The sequence below is a fragment of the Molossus molossus genome, unplaced genomic scaffold (genome assembly GCF_014108415.1).
Source record: "Molossus molossus isolate mMolMol1 unplaced genomic scaffold, mMolMol1.p scaffold_m16_p_15, whole genome shotgun sequence".
NCBI lineage: Eukaryota > Metazoa > Chordata > Mammalia > Chiroptera > Molossidae > Molossus > Molossus molossus.
In genome coordinates this window covers 74,257,723-74,264,554 of record NW_023425350.1, presented here as the reverse complement: position 1 = coordinate 74,264,554, position 6,832 = coordinate 74,257,723, and the positions used below count along the sequence as shown (strand labels likewise).

Genomic DNA, 6,832 nt, shown 5'->3' with positions numbered 1-6,832 from the left:
GCATCCTCATGGTACCCTGGCTGAGTTCCTGCAGATCATGGAAGGGAAGAGAAAGAGGCCCGATGACATACTGATCTACATCACTGATGTCACTCTCCAGATAATTTAAAACAAAAAATCTCCTCTGACCCCGCAGAATCTTTCCAAGAAGTTAACTTTTCATATCCCCTTTGCCTTCAATGTTCTCAAAAGCCTAGTGCAAATTTGCCATCATAACCCCCTCAACACCTATTAGTCATGCACATGGTCCTTGTCCTGTTTTCTATTTCTGCAAAATAACACTGTTTATTAATTTGCCTAATTAATATTTGTAAAGTGCTGAACTTTGCCAGGCACTGACATAGGCTCAGGGTGAGCAAAAAGACATAATCCTTATCTCATAGACCTTACTTTCCAGTGGGGAGCACAGTGAATCACCCAGCTGCAAACGTTGATGGTAACGCAATAAGGGAAGCAGAGAGTGTTAGGAGAGGGCATAAGGGGGCTCATTTAGGCTGGGTGGAAGGTGGTTATCAAGAAAGACCTCTTTGAGCAAATGGAAGTCAATCTGACATCTCAAGGAGTAGCAGGAGCTGGCCTGCAAAAAGTGAGGGAAGGGTGTTCTAGGCAGAGGAACAAGAAAGAGCAAAGGACCCAAGGCAGGTAAGAACATGGACAGGCAATTCATAAAAACTAAAAGAAGGTGGGCCAGTGTCTTGAGAGCTGAAGAGCTAATGGGTTAGCAGTGTCAAGTCGGTCTGGGGAGACGGGGAGTGTTGAGGTCATAGAGAGTCTCATAGACCAGGCTGAGATCATTGGTCTTCGTCCCAAATGCAAAGGGAGGTCATGGAAGGGATTTAAACAGGAAAGAGATGAATATATATATATATATATATATATATATATATATATATATATATATTTTTTTTTTTTTTTTTTCAAGTACCAAATTTTATTTAAAGCAAATTGCTTATTCAAAAATTATCATGAAACAACTCAAAATGCTGAGCAAGAAGGACAAGAAACATCTCACTGGCCAACAGATTGTGACTGTTTTAATTCTCTCACTAGGTAAGACTCTCGCTTTCATCTTAGGCAGGTAAACTGTAACTCCAGCAGCCGGCAATGCAGAACACTTGTCACAGCCTAGTCTTCATTCCGTCAGTTAAGTGTTTCTAGTTGTCTCAGTCAGGACAGATGCATTTACATAACTGGCTGTGCTTGTGCCTTCTTTGCAAGCAGCTTTAGATCTGCAATGCACTTGGCAGTTGTCTCCTTTTCCTGCTGTGCAGAGATGCTCTGCACCACATGCTTCTCCACCATTTCACCATGTGCTCATTCCTTCCGACGCATCATATTCTGCACAGAGATAGTCCAGGCGATTCTTTACCTCCTTGTATACTCTATGCAGCCGTTCCCAGTAAGTAACCTCCAAGGCCATACAATGTTATTCCTCTGGAAATAAAAAAGGTAATGGTGCTTTTGAACCAGTGCCTGCTGGGACTTCAGATCAAATGCATCCTGGATGTTTTTGATGAAAGCCTGTTTTACTTCTTCTAGTTGGGCAATTTTTTGCTCATTGAGTTTATCAGCAAATTCTCCAATAGAGTCACCATATTGTTGAATTATGTAAACAAACAGCTCTTTTGTTGATATGGCAGAGATGTTCTCTGGAATAACCACATAAATTTCTTTGGATAGAAAATATAAGGTAAGCCCAGTTCCAAGTACATCTGGTCCTGTTACACCAGTTTTAGGATAAAGGAACTGGAAGAATTCCTCAGGGATCAGCCCAAGGTGAACTTTTCCTCTATATTTAGGAAGAGGTGGTATAGGGGCAAGACCTGGCTGCCCAGTGTGCGAGATCCTTGTTGCCTGCAATACCCCTGGACCGAGGAGGGCTGCATTCTTCTGAGAAGGGGCTGCTGTAGCGGCAGCAGAGAGTACCACCTGAGACAGCATGGTCAGCGAGGGTCTGCTTGGCGGTCATGGTGTCCCAGTTGATTGAATTTATATTTTAAGAGTATTGCTGTCTGTTGGCTGGAGACTGGATTAGGAAGGCCATTAGAAGACCATGGCAGTGCTCTAGGTGAGAGGTGATGGTGACTTGGAGTAGGACGGTGGCTTTAGGGGTGGAGGGAAGTAAAAAAAACTTAGAATGTACCTTGCAGGTTGGTAGACCTGATACATTAAATGTCTGGGATGTGTCAAGTATGACCTCTAGGTTTTTGGCTTAAGCAACTGCTTGACTGGTGGTGCCATTTACTGAGGTTTAAAAAGCTGGCAGAATAAAAGGTTTGGAGAAAGGACAAAGGTTTCTTGTTTAAATGTCTGTGAAACATCAAAGGGAGATGTTAAGGCAGTTGACTCTGTGGGTGGCAAGCTCAGAAGACAGGTCTGGGAAGAACATAAATCTGTGTGTCTTTGGCATATAGTTGGTATTGAAAGCCATAGGAATATGAAAGATATTGGGGAGAAAGAGAAAGTGTTAAGATAGATCTCTATGAAACTTTACACTATAGAGATCAGACAAGGAAGTGAAGGCAGAGAACTGACCAGAATTGGAGGAGGATGTGCCCAGCATGAAAGAACACACTGGATTATGAGCAGGACAGGCAAAAATAGATCTACCTATAGTCACATCATAGTGAAGCTGAGGAGCATCCAAGACAAAAGATTAAGGTTCTCTTAAGAAAAGGAACTAAAGTGGGTTACCGAGAAGGCACATCCTATCCTGTCTTCTAGTCTGGTAGTCTTTTTCAGCTTCCAGCTGGAGACAGGAGCAGGAACTGAGAAACAGCCAGTTATTTTCCAAGTGAAGGGTAGGAAATCTGAGAGGGACATTAGGCCCCCAAAAAGATGATGGCTTAATCAAAACTACTTTGCAAGGCTTCGTTGTTAAGGTTTATTGATAATATGGGCTGGGCTTTCACCCATTAATGTGTGTGTGTGTGTGTGTGTGTGTGTGCGCGCGCGTGTGTATGGAGGGTGGTGTCAGAAATCATACATTCCCTGCAATCCATCTCCTCCTTTTTAGTACACATTCATAAAAGGACCGTGGAACTGTTCTCCCAGAGCAAGGGTTTTCAATCCTGGCTGCACCTGAGAATCAGCTGGGGAAAATTTAAACATACTAACACCCAGGTGGTCCCACACATGCGTGCTTTTTAAAAGCTTCCCAGGGATTCTGATGTGCAGGTGTAGTTGAAGTCTGTTATCTTAGAATAGAGTTTCTCAACTTCAGCACTTTCCACATTTGGGGCCGAATAATTCTTTGTTGTAGGGGGCTGTTCTTAGCATTGCAGGATGTTTAATAGCATCCATGACGTCTACTCAATAGATGTCAGAAGGAACCCACCTGCGGTCATGACAGTAAAAAATGTCTCTAATCTCCCATTGTTTCTGAGAATCTTTTGACTATGACCCTCAGGTGGACACAATCATGTCCCTGAAACAAAAGTTTCAGAAAACATTTCTTTTTTAAAAATTTTTTTTCTTCATTGATTTTAGAGAGAGAGGAAGAGAGAGTGAAAGAGAGATAGAAACATCAATGAGAGAGAACAACTTGCTAAGTTGTTATAACTATGTCACTAACAAGGCTAGATTTTAAGGGTTAGAGAAAGCTCCAACAATCTCTATTAAAGGACGTTACACTAAACCACATGTTTTCTCAACTGAATATCTTCACATCTGATAGTTGTTCACCTGCTGATGCCTTTTCTAGACTATCAGACACCCTTGCTTCCCTCTTCTGTACGTGCTTGGAAATGCCACTACAGCCCATCAGTGTGCAAGGGTGGAATAGACTATGTCATACCAGCTGAGAGGATATGGTACTCTTGCTCTTGTACTGGACCCTATCTTCCACTCATGAAGTCCAAGACCATCAAACCTCCTTGGGTAACACTAAGTTATAATGTTCAGTTATCTAAAACCTTGAGTGTCTCACACATAAACCTGCTGCCTGGACTCTGCAGGAAGCTGAGCACGTGGCTCCTGCTACACAACTACTGCAACCGCAGAGGACATCTGCGAAGCTGGTTTGATGCCCTATTGCACTCCACATACTCTACAGAGGCCCTTTCCTGGGTCTCAAGTCGAGGAGGCCATCTCAGAAGGGAACGGAGTCTTTCTGAGGGAAGAACAATCACATATGTGAAGCAATGGGCGAACACAGCCAAATGCCAAATCAGTGGGCCAGGCAAATGCTGCTGCAGAAGGGAAGGGAAAGCTGGTAAAGCTTCATGGGAAGGCTCAGATCTAACCTGGACTTGAGGGATGAGTTGGGTCTGTGCATGAAGCATTCCAGGTGTACGTGGAGCTATGTACAAGCTGGAATATGCTGACAGCTCAGGCTGCCCTTTTGGTGTAAGTGGGTAGATAGGCACTGATGAGGGGTGGTAGTAACAGGCAGGTTTGGTGGGTAAGGAAGCTAGAAGGAAAAATATTGATTATTGACTGATGCTTAGGAGGGGAGGTGGTGGGAGGCAGATGACAAACAGAAAAAGTAATAATATAAATAGCCACTTCTCACTGAGTGCTTTCTATGTGTAGGAGTATGTGCTAGCTATGTTACATAAACTTTCTCATTTCATCCTTACATGTCCTATGGGGTAGTGGGTGCTAGTATCCCCATTTTCCAGATAAGAAATCTGAGGCTAAAGGATGTTAATTAAGTTGCCCTGGGCTATACAGTTAGCAAGTGATAAAGTACAGATTTCAACCCTGACAGTCTGGCCCCAGAGTTTGTGTTTCTAATCGCCAGGAAATACTATGCCTCACAGGATTATAGTGTGTTGCCTCAATGCTACAAAAAATTGGAGCATGTGTCACTTTGATCATTGCTTTCCACTGGTTGTCATCTTCTGAAGTAAGACTAGGCTCTCTCAACAAATACTTATGATGCTGCCAATCCCTAGCCTTATATTGTATGCTGAGTATATCATGATGAGTCATTAATTAATTACTGCCCTGGAGGAGGTGACAGTCCCCATAAGGAGGTCACAAGAAGGAGGAACATGTAAACACATAATTATAATGCAGTATAACAAGTGATGATTCAATATAATACTATTAAACAGCCCATGAAACTAGCAGCCTCCAAAATACACTTTGAGATATACTGGGATAAATTCATTTTAGTCCCAATTCTGATAATAAGGACTCATATATTCAGCAACAAAAGTTATCTTATTTAACTTTTTAAAAATTTTCAATTACAGTTGACATTCAATATTATATTAGTTTCAGGTATACAGCATAGTGGTTAGACATTTATACAACTTATAAAGTGATGCCCCTGATAAGTCTAAAACCCCCTGACACTACACATAGTAATTTCAATATTATTGACTATATTTTCTTTGCTATACTTTACATCCATGTGATTATTTTGTAACTACCAATTTGTATTTCCTAATCCCTTCACCTTTTTCACCTAGCCCCCCAAAGCTCCTCCCACCTGGAAACCATCAATTTGTTCTCTGTATCTATGAGTTTGTTTCTGTTTTATTTATTTGTTTATTTTGTGTGTGTGTGTGTGTTTAATTCCACATATAAGTGAAATCATGTGGTTTTTGTCTTTCTCTGCCTGACTTATTTTACTTAGCATAATACTCTCTATATACATCAATGTTGTCACAAAGGGCAAGATTTCACTTTCTTATGGCTGAGTAATATTCCATTGTATATCTGTGCCACCTTTGCTTTATCCAATTGTCTATCCATGGACACTTAGGTTGCTTCCATACAATAATGTTTCAATGAACATAAGGATGTATATGCCTTTTTGAATTAGTGTTTTGGGTTTCTTTGGATAAATACCCAAAAGTGAAATTGCTAGATCCTTCTTTGTTGCTTGTTATAGCCTTTGTTTTATTTTATTTATTTATTTTTAAAATGTATTTTTCTTGATTTCAGAGAGAGAGGAAAAGAGAGGGAGAGAGAGAGATAGAAACATCAAAGAGAGAGAACATCGATTGGCTACTTTCTGAATGCCCCCCACAGGGGATCAGGCCCACAACCTGGGTATGTGTCCTGATCAGGAATCAAACAGGTGACCTTTTGGTGCATGGGTCAACACTCAACCACTGAGCCACACAGGCCAGACTAGCCTTTGTTTTAAAGTCTATTTTGTCTGGAGTAAGTATTGCTACCCAGCTTTATTTTTTTGTTTCCATTTTCATGAAATATTTTTTTCCATTCCTTTACTCTCTGTCTGTGTGTCTTTCAATGTGAAGTGAGTCTCTTTTTTTTAATCCTCACTCAAGGATATTTTTCCATTTTATCTTCAGATAGAGTGAGAGAGAGGGGGAGAGAGAAAGAGACACATTGATTGGTTGCCTCTTGCAAGACCTTGACCAGGGCTGGGGACTGAACTGCAACCGAGGTACATGCCCTTCACTGGAATCGAACCTGTGACTCTGGTCTGCTGGCCGACACTCTAACTACTGAGCCAAAAGCCAGGGCTGCAGTGAGTCTCTTGTAGGCAGAATATATAAGGGTCTTGTTTTCTTATTTATTCAACCACCCTATGTCTTTTGACTGGAGCTTTTAATCCATTTATACTTAACGTAATTATTGATAGATATATAGCTATTGCCATTTTATTATTCATATTTGTTATTTTTTGTCTTACAGAGATTTCTTTAACATTTCTTATAATACTGGTTTGGTGGTGATGAGCTCTTTTAACTTTTTCTTGTCTGGGATGCTCTTTATCCATCTTTCCATTCTAAATGATAGTCTTGCTGAGTAGAGTAATCTTGGTTGTAGGTCCTTGCTTTTCATCACTTCGAATATTTTGTATCAATCCCTTCTTGCCTGCAAAGTTTCTGTTGAGAAATCAGTTGAC

The 6,832-nt window shown here is 41.1% G+C and overlaps 1 pseudogene; it reads right to left on the bottom strand.

The window, feature by feature from the left end:
- Positions 1 to 1,182: 1,182 nt before the first annotated feature.
- Positions 1,183 to 1,941, bottom strand: LOC118631208 (annotated as a pseudogene).
- Between the last annotated feature and the right edge of the window lie 4,891 nt (positions 1,942 to 6,832).